Genomic DNA, 14536 nt, shown 5'->3' on the forward strand with positions numbered 1-14536 from the left:
AGAAACATGTTCTCTGTGCTCAGGGATATCAATATAAAGCTCAAGCAAGTGCTGCTTCTAGTGATGGCTGGTTGCATGTACCTTTCAACACACCTCGTTTTCTATCAGGATTCATTCAATGTGTAAAAAATGGTAGTAAATGTAGTAATAAGTCAAAAAGAATAGTGCAGTGACAGAGAACTTCAAAGAACACCTACACGCCTTTACAGCCATTTATAATTATCTTGAAAAGAGAAAAAATATATTAAAAGTTATATATAGGTGAGGGTGTTCATCAAAATCAACACAAAAGGGAATGATGTTCTGCGGCTTGAGGGCTGCTTGTAAGCCAGGCTATGTAGACTTCTGTAGAGCAAAGTGATCATGTTTGTCATGCCACTCTGGAGAAGTATAGTAAAGCAGTGGGCAGTGGTTGACCCCTCAAGGAACCAAACGGAAGGATTCTTAGATTTCAGGAAGTTTTAGAGAATTGCTTCTATCAAATTAATTATTATTCCCCCACTTGTGTTATGTTTTCAGGAAATACATTCACAAAATTTATTAGATTTATAGATTTACATTACCTTTTGTAGATTTTAATAGGCATAATCAGTACTTAAATGCCCCTGTGACATGCAAACAATTCTCTCACCACAATGTCCTTAAGATTCTATACCTTTTAAAAGATCCTGAGTGTAGATGATCTTGTAGTATGTGACAGCAGAGAGATAATTCTTGTAATTGCTTTGACCTGTTTTTGCTTTGCTCTTTTTGACTGATCTTTAAGCAGCCATATGTATTACTAGAGAGACTTTTTGTAGTGTACCATTGATTGTTCATCTGACTCACTGAAAGGATTTCAATAATTTACACAGCTAAGTCATTATTTTTCATTTGTACATTATTGGCTTTGTACCTTCTTTCTTGATTTCTGAGATCCTGTATCATTGTGGATTCACTGCTTTCAGGATCTTTTTTTTCATGCAGAATGTAGAATTCTAGTAAAATATTATTAATATGATTTTTTTCCTTCCGTTTTCTTAATTTCCTGGCCATTGGCAAAGTGCCTAAAATGCCAATATGCTTTGAGCTCAATTCTGTGTGTTAATGTTCTTGTTATGTAGGTAATAGCGCATACCTGGATGTAGAATCCCCACGCAACATGACATATATCTGATTTTTGACTTCCAGAAAATATCAGATTGTTGGCTTTTTTTATTCTGTATCTGACCTGTATGAAAAAGGCTCAAGATTTGTTTGTTTGTTAGCTTTAACATTCCACAATTTTCTAATGTTAAAATCTTTCCAGAGTCAGTACTGTAACAATTTGTGAAAACTTTTCTGTGTGCAGGGTGTGTTTGAACATACAGAGAGAGCTATGAGAGTCAGCAGTTTTTTCTATCTGACTGCTTAACAGGCATCCATTGCTATGTGCATTATATAAACTAAGCTGACACTATTTTCTATGGCACTTTGTTATGAGGTTCCTGTGATGAAGTTGCCTAGGTGACATCTTCAGAAAGAGCAGACAGTAGTGGTGTAACACTGCCCAGCACCGTGTCACCTACAGTGGCTAAAGTAAATATTGTCCATGTAGGATTCTACAGCTCTGCTGCCTATGTTCCAGTGCAAGAATGTCCTCACTGTAAGTTAACCTGGCAAACTCCTTTACCTTTCACCCAGTCCCTCTGACCTCCTTTTCAGATCTAATATTTAGAGATTTCCAATACTTTGCCCATTTGCCCATATGAACGTTTATCACACAATGGAGCCAAAAGCTGATGTTCACCACTACCTCTCAGACTTATTTTTAATCACCCTACCTGGTGCTGGTTTCAGAAATCTAATAAATAACTATATTAACATCCATTTAGCTATAGAATGCCTTTATCATATTTCTTAACTTTTGCCCAGATTTGTTATTTTTAAAAATCCCTAAGTAAAAGCAATTTTAATATAAATCCTTTTCTCTGTTATTTTGAGCATAAGGTTGAAAACCACAGTTTGGTTTGTACTCTAGCACAGACAAATCCCTTCTGGAAGGTGGTTGGGCAGATGCCCAAGTCCTGTTTTTCAGACAGGGCATAACTGACTGTTTGTGGTTTATAAAGAAGCCATTGCATGTAAGAGAGACTGTGAACTCCAGAATTTCAGCCACACTCACCAAAGGGGTTGTGGGAGGGTTGCACTGAACCCTGGGTCTGACTGCTACTGCAGGTGTAGGTGTTCCTTGCTGATCTTACTGTGCTCCAGCAGCATCCCCTTTATCCAGCAGTTATTGGAAGTGTATTCTTTTTCCTAACTTTCGCCATGCATGTGGCTGTGTTCAAACTCTTTAAATAAATTCCTTAAGACAATTTTTACTTCTTTTCTGCCTAATTCTTTCAAATAAGTGGCAGGTACATTGATGAGTGAAGGGGTAAGTTATGATATGCAGCAACTATGCATTCACTAAGTGAAAGGGGATTCTTTTTTCTCTTAGGTTTTGATGCATGAATAGCTATTCAGACCAATTATTCTATCACAAATTGAACTGTGTAATGTATTATTTGATAGAATATGACTACTCTATAGGATTAGAAGCTAATCTATTTTTTATCTATAATTTTAAACACATTTTAAGACATCATTTATTTTTCTGATTAACTGTTAGAAAAATGTGTGTAGATTACTAACTTTAGGCAGCTGCTCTCCTTTTAGGTTTTTTGGGGGTTTTGTTTTTTTGTTTGGTTGGTTGTTTTTTTCCATTGATCAGCTGTTTTGTACTAAGTTATGGTTTCCAAGAGTGAAAATTTTCAGCTATGGCTCCAAGAAAAGTGCTGTTAATTTTGAAATTAAAGGAAGAAAGACTTCATTAAGTGCGAAGAAAGAACTCCTGTGGTGTTTGGGGAGTGGGAGGATTATGCACATTCACTGATCTATGGTGCTATGGGAAGTTCATCACTTTGAGAGCAATAATAAGGAAAAATGGTGATTAACATTGTCCCTGGATTATGCAAAGTTTATGTTGAACTTCTGTTTTAATCCACTTGTCCCTTACCCAACCCCCAGCTTCTCTTGCACAATGATACTTAAGGCCATAAGTAGAATATTTCACTGTTTATTAGAAACTGGAAATGTTTTAAAACCTTTAAAATATAATTATTTTAAAGGTCTAGTTTTATAATTTAATAGAGCCATCATCCTACCTCCCTCCTTTGAAGTATATTTACAGTTGGCAAGAATTTCTGTTAAAATACATCTTTTTCCACATGGAGTAGTTGACCTTACTGAGAACTACAAAATAATTTGACAAATGGTAAAACTGACTGAGGTTCTGTACTACAAACTGCTTTTGGCACTGAGTAATTTAGAATGCCTTATCTGATATTACATCCATTAATTTGTGGTAGTTGACTGATAATGGTTCAAATATTGTAGAAAAAATATGGTTATGAAGATAGAAGCCATCTGAAACTTTATTTAAATCAGTAGGAAAAGTTATAATAAAGGAGTTGTACAAAAACTTTCAAAGCCTAGGTTAAGAAATGTGTTACAGTCAAACATTTATTGAAGATATTGGAATTGAGTGCAACTATAAACTGATAAGACCTGTGGAGAGTCAAATGCCTACCCTGGAGGTATTTGAAAGCCATGCAGATGTGGTATTTAGGGACATGGTTTGGCAGTGGACTTGGCAGTGCTGGGTTAATGTAGGACTCAAAGTCTTAAAGGTTTTTTTCCTACCAAAGAGACCTTAGGTTTCTAAGATTCTTGCTCTCTTGTAGTGCATAAATAGCAAAGCTTTAGTGCTCTCTGCTTTTAAAAGGAGCATTCGGATTGCAACTCGGTAACAGTTTGGTAACACAAAATGTAAATAGGACAGGGAATTTTTCCAAGTGAGGAAGAACTTTCTGCTTCATTCATGTCATTTGTCATTTATAATCCTGCTGTTACCTGAGAAGATGACCTTTAGTATTTGTTGTATTTTGAAAACCAAACCTGTGCAAGACTTTTATTAACTCTTGGGAACTTCAATGTTGAGCAATGTTAGTAGACTCTTGGCTTTTGTGCAGTCACTGTGTCCTGTAGACAAATAATAAAGATTCCTTTTTTTATTGCTTTTAACAAGGAAGCTACAGTTTCCTGGTTTCAACATGATTTCAACTGAAGTACCTTTGCTAAGCTGGATATTAGTTTAATTGAAATGCCCGTGCTTTTCCACAAGACAATGAAAATTTACAAATAAATAAAATAAATAGAAAATATTTATATGAAGAGCTTCTGTACTTTTCTTTCCTTCTTTGGTTACAGAGTTAAGAAAGTTATTCCTTTAAATAAAAAAAAAAAAAATTAAAGTTTTATCCTGGGTAAAAAAAAATAAATAAGCCTTTGAGAGATCATAATCACTGTAATGTTTATATTCACTGAGTAATTGACTTGCTAAAAATGGTAGATGATTCTGTTTTCCCCCTTTTCTCTTTCTTTTGGCCTAAAATATATGATGGAAATAGTTGATAAGGTCTGTTAGAAATAGTTTTTCTTGCACTTGTTCTTATACCTGGACAATATCAAGAATGCTGTATTTTAATTTCCTGTTTTGTTTAATGCTTGGATGGAGGATCTAGTGAGGTTCCTTACCTCTTTTAGATCCGGTTTTCAAATGGTTATAACCATATTCAGTTTGCAAAATTCGTTACTTTAATATTTTGTCAGGTTTTTGTGCTAAGTAAATGTGAAAAATAACAAAGGACTGCCCACAGCTGCCCAAATAACAAATTGCTTTTCTTTCCCATCTCTTTTTGATTGTTTTGTTATAAAAATTGAATGAAAATACCAGGTCTCTTCTCTGTTGAATCTGGTTTTGTGCCTGGAATTTGTAGCTTGAGAAGTGAACATGAATAAAGGTAGAGTGAGAAGGATAGAGGTTGACTTTGCTCAGTCTAATAAAGTAAAAAAAAATAAACCAAACTTTTATTTCAACTAGGTTTTGTTAATATTCTAAAGCAAGACAAAATTAATAATTTACTTTACAAATTAATATATTGAGACTGGTTGCACTGTCTGCTTTTAGACAAATATTGAATTTTTTGATGAATAATCATTAATTGTATATCCTACACCTTCTAGTTCTGTATAACCGCTATAATACATGTAGTGTATAACATCTTCAGCATTAGATATTTTTTTTGCTAGAGTTTTATGTTGGTGAAATTTGGGATATTTAATGAATATTTCAGCGGAAAATATATTTGCCATTATTTACATAACTTAGAAATGCCTTCCTCAATGACTTAACTATCAGCAACCATCAGGATGTGACACCACAGTCACTCATCATTCTGCCTGTGGCTGAACTTCCTGTCTGTAGCGGCACATTCCATTTGCCAGGCTGAACAATTGTGAGTATGATCAATCAGATCCTTGGTGCATCTGGAAACTGGTGCTCCAAAAAAACCCAAGAAAACGTTTTTTTGTTAGTTTGGCACCACAAAACGGAGTTGATAGACCCTTCACAGAGTTTTGTGAGGTGTAGATGAGGAGGAGCAAAAATATCTTTGCCTTTTGATCACGAGTTGTAGCTCAATGTTAGATTACGTAAACAGTGTTGTGAAAATGTTGCTCTGCTCAGACATTCAACTCCCTTTGGAGTAGTGTATCTCTCCATTGGGCAATGCTGGTGATATTAGCTTCCAGAGACTAATGCAATCTTGTAAACACCTGCAACTTAGATGCAGTAAAATTTGGAAATATTCATCATCGTTCGCTCAGAAGACCTACATCTCTACATAGGTCATTGCAGTTAGCTGCCACTGAGAATGCAAGACCCTGAACAAGGATCTGTTATTACTGCTCAGGAGAATCTATCTTTTTTAATCACACTCAAGTCAATAGACACCTTCTGAGGAAAGACAACCAAAATCACGTCTAGTAGCCTGGAGCATTCTTGGGTTTTGTTTTTAATTTATTTTTTTTTTACTATCATCAGGGTCTGTCTCTGATCTCACATGGAAGAGAAATGTGCAGTGAGAAGTTTACTGGATCCAGATGCTGAAACAGAAGACACCCAGATCTGTCAGCATGTGGAAAAGAAAGACTGATAATGACTGTACAAAGATATGAAATGAGTAGCCAGAAGAGAGGAGAAAATGGTTGAAAATGCAGATGTCATAAGGAATAGCAAAAGGCAAGATACAGAGTGAGAAGAAGGAAAATTAAGTGAAATTAAATAAAGTCAAAGCCAAATAAGTTCTATATGTTAATAAACATATAAATATATAGATAATATTGCAAAATAAGTATGCATGTACATATTTCCCATATGAAATTAAGAGAGAATGAAGACAGAAAAATACTATATATCAATTGTGTCTTCTGATCATATCCTCTTCATTTGAGGATCACTCTTAGAAGCCAATTTTTCTAACCAAAACAATCCAGTTTCTCACACAACTGTGTTGCTCAATCTTAAAAATCTCCCAAATCCACTGTTTTTTAGGAATTTTCCTGAATTGGAGATTACTTTTGACGTATATGAAAATTCATATTTATTGGCATCTGCTTTACTCTCATCTATCTATTCACATTAAAACCTAAGTTTGAAGGTTATTTGCTTCTAAGCTATCTTCACAAATTGGCAATGGTTTGATGTACATTTTCACTTCTCTGGCTAATGGTTATGCTTGACATCATAATGGAAAGACACAGAGCAGTTGCACTCTGAAACTTCTTGAGATGCTTGCTCCAGGCACAGAATGTATTCTGTTACTGGTGTACCCCTGGTGGTATTTAAACATGTTGCATAGAGTAATTCAAATAATTTACACACTGCATTCAGTAATTCAAAGCATCTGTTAAGGAACAGAAAGGTTAGCTTTATGTAGACCTAGTCAAAAAGTCCCCAGAACTTATTGCTTGAAATGATTAGGAAAAAATATTAGATTGTTGCAATTAAAGACTTTTCCATACTGGATTTAAGAAAAAAAAAACCAAAAACGGTCTAGGCCTAAGCATGAAATCAAGCACTTTAAAGTGACATTAGCAACTTGTATAACTGAACAGAACCAGCCATGTGGAGCATGCCAGCTTGTGCTGGTGACATGATTTCCCCAACTGTACTTAGAAACTCTTCATGCTCACCTGGTCCTTAGAAAGCCCATGAGAGCTCCAAGGGCCAGATTGGTAAATCTGAACCCTCTTGTTTATTGTCCCCCATAGGGAAGCCAGTTCTCACACTTTGAGAATGTTTCATGTGCTGAACCAAAGTTCAATTAAAATCTTAACTAAAATGTCAGCTTTCATGCACTTTGGGTGGGTTTAAAATTATATTATTGCTATAAAACATAGTGTAAGTGACATACTAATATGCAATCAGGTTCATGAAGGAATTGCAAGGGCTGTATTTCTGAAGATAACCTGGCATAGGATTGCTTGGACATAGTGATCAGTTTCACCTGGACAATGGCTTCAACTTCCAAAATATCTTCCTAAAGCTAGAATTTTACTTAGCTTCACTCCCAGTTCAGTAAAGTATTTCTTCTGTTTGCAGTAAGTGGATTGAGAGAAGCTAGAGATCTGCTGTGTTTTAGAGCAAATTAATAACTCTTATTGGATTACAGTATTCTCTGACTTGTGGAATTACTTTTGAGCATTCCAGAAATTTTATTGCAGATGTCTCATCTCTATTCTGAATTTTGGACATTTTTGAAATAGTTTTCTGTTTTGGGGCTTTATAGAAAAGGCTACGTAATCTTAGTGAATTGGTTCAAAAGAAGTCCACATGAACATTTTCATTTCATGTGGATTAATATCCCCCAAGTTTAACTTTGAGTGCTGAGTTCAAACAAACCAAAAATTCAAAGGAGAGCTCCACCCATATCATTGAATTTTGTCTGGGAAATGTTTTTCCTCTTTGAGTCATAACCAGCATAATAATGAGTAACAACTGGTTTCCATCCAAACAATGAGTGACCTGTTTTTGCTAAAAATTAGATCTTTATCTGGGAAAACCATAAATCTTGGTGACAATCTTGCTCTCACAGGTTTAAATTTCAGTCTTTGTCTGCAAGATTCACTTAAATATTTACTTGTTTTAGATGCAACCTGCTTTGTATATAATTGTGGATCTATTTATTTATTCATTTATTTTTACATTTGATGACTTATTCACTTTTTGTCGTATATTTTTCTGTACGGTATGACTTCATCATGAGCTTGAATACCAAGTATGTCTTCTTTCACAGTTTACTGCCAAAGGAAATATTTACAAGTGCAACTGGGGAAAGGGAGACTCTATGACTGCTATAAATTTATTGCTGGTTACAAATGTGTCATGATTCTTAGTGGTGCCACATCCAATTTAGAGCAAATGTAAACTTCTGCATAGACAGTGCTCTGATATTCCAGTTAAATCTGCAGAAAGACTCGTTACTTGGATGGAAACCTATGACCTCATTGTAAGATCTGAGTGTTAGTATCAACACCCCAAAATTCTTTGGGGAAGAGTTAAAAGTCAGTCATTCTTCTACAAGGGTCTCATCCATACCCCACATCTTTGTTTACTTTGGTTTCAAAACCTTTTCAATAAATTTATCCCATATGTATACTTAAAATTTAAGGGATCTCATATGGGTGGGGGTTTTTCTTTTTTTTTTTTTCCCTTAATTTTTATTTAGCTACCAGAAATCTGATTTTTGAGAAACAATTTTTTGTGCTGTTTGATATTTGTTTCTGACATTTTCTTACTCTTAGGTATTTAGATTTTAGTTCAGAGTACTGATTTCTTCCAGATTCTAATCTTGTATTCCTCTCCAATATCTTTTTCTGCTTGTATATATGTTTCATTCATGTACTAAATAATTCCTGAGTTGTTTAGCAAGTTACTATGTGTAGAAAAGGCAGACTTTAGTATGTAATAGCCTAGTGAAGATAGTCTTTTTTTACATCTGAAGTTGACAGGAAAACTTAAAATTGTACAAACAGACTTCTGAACGGATATAATGTTATTGTTATTTAATGAAAATAATGAGTATATATATATGAAGTGAAAATATATCATTATATATGTAGCAACAGCTAAATAGAGAATGAAGCCTTGATTTCCTTCCAAAATGTCATGCTATGAACAGCTTTCAAACTCTTCAAAGCAACGATCTCTGGGCAGATTTAGAGCGCAATAGGCCACCTCTCTTACCAGAGTAGACCTCCTTAACTCCAGTGGAGGCTTCTGATGACCATGATGATATTTTTTTTTCCTCATGATTGGATGTGTCACTTATGGAAACGTTGGACTTTGTTCTACTGCCCATACATGTGTCTATACTTATGTGAAGGCAACACATCTTTCCATTTGTGCAGTTTCTGGAAAAAAGAATAGTCAGAGGTGGCATGTTGCTGCTTGAACAGTATTTTGACTTTTTTCCTGACCACTTTCTTTCTCAACAGAATTTTAATCACTGAAAAAGAAGTGGCAGTGTGAAAGATTAATTATTCTGGGAGTAGCATCTTGATTTTGGACACCATCTTTCTTCAGCCTGTTGGTCTGTTGGGTCCTTTGGGACCCCTGGAACTGCTGAATGTCATGTGAGAGTTACACTTGCAACTTGGTTGTGTGCTGGAGTGGAGACCGTAGTTTCCCAGGAAAAATGGCATTAGAAAGCAGCCTGCAAGAGCCAGGGCATTAAATCTGCTGCTCCTGGTTGGTATCTGGTGAGCCTTTGAGAAGGAGGGGAGATAGATGGAAGCAAGACAGCTGAAATGAGTTGTCATACTCAGGGACAGGTTATGCAGTCCTTCTTTTGTACATCTGTGCAGTGAACAAAAGAGTATGATACCTGTGCTGGTTTTAATTTACTTAGTAATAATAAAAGCCACAAACGTCAGCAGTAGAAGTAAACATGGATGTTTTCTTATAGCTCTTGGCAGTTCTGTATAGACTTTTCTGAAATGAATGTCTCATCTTCATTCCTGTTGCTATTTGTACTAACCAGCTTAAACTAGTACAGCTATGACTCCTGATACTGTAACAATGTCTTAGTTTGCAGTGTAGTCAAGCCCTAAGCCCTTGAATGGGCAAAAAAAGGACATAATTAAATTTCCATGAAGAGCTATTTGGATAACAAGAATGATTGCAAGAACATTTAGCTTTGTTTTCCTCATTTATCTTTTTCTTATTTTATTTTAATCTTCCAGAATATGTACAAATCTCAAAGTATTATTTCTTGCTTTCTGAAAAGTATATTCTCCACTTTCCCTACTCCTTTCTCATTTTTTGCTACTTAATTCTAATCACTGGAACTAAATGCCAGGAGGAAATATTGTTATTGGATTCATATAATAAATTAACAGATTTTCCACTACTGCTGTGCACAACTGTTCAATGTGGATTATGTGTAAAAAAAAGCTATCAGAAATATTGCATGAGGGATTGAAATACCTTTTTGGTTTCTGGTATCAATTGATTCTTGTAAGATTTTAGTAATCTTTAAAATAAGGGGTTTGGATTGGAAGTTCTGGGGGAACAAATAGTTTAACATATTATTTCACCATAAATAAGAACCTGGATTAAATTAATAAAGTCAAAAGAAATTAATTTGTATAAATCTCAAGAAATGTCTCTTCCTCAACAGAAAACAAGTGCTGATGTCATAATTAAGTGTTGTGATACACTCTGCCAATCTTCTTTGCTGTTTTTTTATAAATCATTCACTGCTCTTTAAATATATAAAAAAAAGAAAGTTATGTTGCAAATAGTACAATACATTTTTGTTCTTTTTCTGTCCTATTCCTTAGAAGTTTTGGAAAGTTAGCTATAAATATGTTCTTATTTAGAATTAATCATTGTTCATTTAAGAGTTTTAATGATTAAATGTGTTCACACAATTATGTCTAATCTATTAAGCATGAAATGTATTCAAAAAAGAACATATATGTTTCATACAAGTCTCTAAGAGTGAAGTATTAAAGTATTAAGTATTAAATATAATAAGATAGGAAAATTTAGATAGAAAATTAAATTTAAAATCAAAATGTTACAACTGGAAATTTTATTCTCTTTAAAAACTTCAGTAAAAAGTATTTATCAATTTCTTCACTCTTTTCTGACTTATTTCCTCTACAATTATCAGACAAGTTTCTTTTTTTTCTGGCACTTTTAATGCTTTTTCTAGATTTTTTGTTTTAGCCACTCTCTTAAGGAGAATGCACATAGAAGCCATATAAAGCTGTTCAATAATTTCAACTCTAGAATTTAATTTTTGTTGGCAAGTCTGCCAAACTTTAACTGAACTAAAATGTTGCCTCCCATGTAATTACACTGGTGATGGAAGGGTAAACAAGTTTCAATCAAATGTGATTTATCTGGGGCTTTTTGATGATGTGTAAACTGCATCTAATTGCCAATGTCAGTAAGCATTGCACTGAGTTATAGCTTCTGTCAAAAAACACAGTGAGGTCATTCTGATGTCAGAAATACACTTGATGTGACACCTGTGGGTATTTGGCCAAATTGTGAACCTTCTTAAATCTCAAGTGTCTCATTAGAGCCACATTCAGAATAGAGACTATTGGTGTTTGGAAACTATCTGAATATTTCTTTTGAACTAGGCATGTAAAAATCCAGGACTGGAAGATGTGAGCAGAATTTTCCTTAGAGTTGCCCCTTTCAGCTGTCAGGAACTATTGTCATATTAGGTACTAGAAAATAGATATGAACTTTTCCATTGTTTCCTGTATTTCTGCCCAGAAAGGGAGGATGCATCAATGTGTGGAATCAAGAGTTGTGAAAAGCTAAAGGAAGTGTAGAAATGACACGGAGATTAGGATGAAGGACTAGGTGAAACCTAGATGAAGATAAACACTATCCTTAGGTGTATATTGGACTCTTAACAATAGTACTCTTGTCCCTGAGATGTGGAAATAATAATGTCAGTAAATCTCACAGAGGTGCTGTCAAGAGTGTTCATGACCGTCTCCAGTATATTCAGGTATTATACACAGAACAAAAAACAAACCATAAAGAAATAAATAAGAACACATTACAAGGTGCATGATGTACAGGAAATACAGGGCTCCATACTGAGTGATAGAAACCACAAAGTATCAATTACAGTATTTGAAATATCTTCCATCATAACTACTAAATAAGTAGGTACCCTATGGAAAAAATAATTGTAATCATGGTATTTAAAAAAAAATACCTCAAAAACTGTCAGATACTTATGAAGTCCTGATTCATAAACTGTCATCTAATCTTAGCAAAAAAGCAAAAGGAGCAGTCAAAAATCCGTAAGATATTTATATGTTCTGAGGCTTCCAGTCATCACTGTCTAATGTCTTTGTAACTTGCCTTTTACATACTGTCTCAAGCATAAGGAACATGCAAAGGAAAGACCTTTGCATCCTGGCAGGAATTCAATGTGTATGTTACTGTTCTTCACACTATTGTACAAGATTTTCCAACCTTCATCTGAAGACAGACTTTTTTTTAACACACCCCTTAATCCACGTGTTTAGATTGCAGTAGAATATCCGAAAGACTTTTAGAGGTAAATAATGCTTTATTATTTCAATATGTTAATTAGAAAATATTGCTATTTTAATTGCAGAAGTGTGTATTGTTGACAAAAGAAAGAGAGCCTAATGTACTTTGTATGTCTTCTGTTGACTGATTTCCCTTTAATTTGCAGCACATTTTCTTTACACTAGTTTATGTGCTTAGATGTGTCCTCATTCGACTTTTGGCTCAAGCCAATAACTCCAGAAATGAAGGATATGCCTGCTGAGATCACTTCCTGCTGAAGTCTGGTTTCTTGGCTGGGAAACTGGCTTCTCTTGTTCCTGCTGGAAAGTATTTACAATGGGGATGTTGTAGTATAGTGGCAAAGTTATTCCAGGACATGTTCATGAGTATAAATAGACATATGAATAGTTATGCTAAAGAATCATAGAAGGCAATGAAACTAAAGCCTGCTCATAATAATTTTCAGTCTAGGTTTTAAATTGCTGTGTTAGGAGTCCTATGGCCAAATCATCACTAAAGGATGTTGGTATCCCAGACATGAAATGGCTTTTATGAATAGCCAATTATCTAAATACCTTGAAAAGTTATGATGATACACCAAACATTATTCTTGTGAAAACTGCATGTATGTCAAAATTCCTTTGAGGCAGGGTCTCTGTGTGGTGTGTTTGCTCTCTTGCTGCTGGTCCCAGAAGTGCTGCATGCAAAAGTGCTGGAGCTCAGGAGAAGCAGTGTCTGCAAGGCATGCCTGTTCTGCAGAGCAGGGCCTGGAGGCACAGGCACAGAGGGGAGGAGCTGGAAAGAGCTGGGAGGAGAACTGATGTTTGGTTGCATCATTAGACTCACCGAGGACTGTTAGAACCATCCTGCACACCTTTCCTAAAGTGGTTACTTTAGTGGATACAAAAAGTTGTTTTCAGGAGTTGAATCTGTGGTTGCTTCTGTGTACAATCTTCAGGTATTTCTATTGCTCAGGAAGAATTTTTTTAACTGCACTTTTTGCAAACAAAAATACAGAAATCTTAAGCAATGTGCAACCCATTTTAGCTTTTGATATGAAGACCTGTGTAGTTAAATCTAATGGTACCTAAATCTAATGATATTCTGTAGTTGATATTCTAGCATATTTACTTATTATTCACTAGAAAAATGGTACAGTGACCTTTTCTTTTGACCCCTTCCAGACCTAACCATAAGATTTAGATGTATTCTTATTACCAAAGTTATTTCTTATGCTCTGCTCCTTGTCCTCACATCTCTTATGCATAACTACTTCTTTTAAACCTCTGGTAATTGCAAAAAAAATTAACAATACAATGATAACAATAGCTTTTTTAAGTATAGATATATTTTTCTTTCTTTTTCTTTCAGTTGCTGTTCTACCTTTCTGAAAAAACCACCCCAACAAATACATCTACAGGAATATCATGCAGCTACTATTGACTTGTCAGAAACATTCCATTAAGTAAACGATTAAAAATTAAGGCATTCCTTTGTATTTACAAATTAATGTGTTTGTAATGCACTGTTATATAATATATACAAGAATGTGCAAATAAATATGTAGTTCCTGCTCATATTCCTGTTGTCATCATTGCTTTGTTTTTCCCAGAAACAGATTTGGAGCCCCTCTGGCTTTTTCCTTTTTCTGAGTTAACCGGAGTCTTGGGCAGCCTGCCAAGTAGATGAGATTTCTACTCATGACTAGTTTGTGCTTATCGGCCCCCATGCCTTCGGTATTACCTTTCTCTCATACAGAGGCAGAGTTTTGGTACATTGGTGTGAACTTCGAGTCAAAATGAGGTGCTCCAGCCTGTGTCCTCCTCTACACAATACCTCCCCAGTCAGTGCTCATCTTAGATCTCCAAATGCCCTTTGTACTTCCATGGCATGTATGTGCTAGACAGAGTGACAGACTGTTGATATTATGGATGTTGTTAAAACACTAGCATTAGACTGTGATAAAGAGATAATACCACCATTTATTTCCAAGTTTATGTTGGTGAGAAAAGAGACATATCTTCCCAGTCCCTGATGAAGTGGGTTGAGCTTGATATT

The sequence above is a fragment of the Passer montanus genome, unplaced genomic scaffold, assembly GCF_014805655.1.
Source record: "Passer montanus isolate IOZ18808 unplaced genomic scaffold, ASM1480565v1 scaffold6, whole genome shotgun sequence".
Classification (NCBI taxonomy): domain Eukaryota; kingdom Metazoa; phylum Chordata; class Aves; order Passeriformes; family Passeridae; genus Passer; species Passer montanus.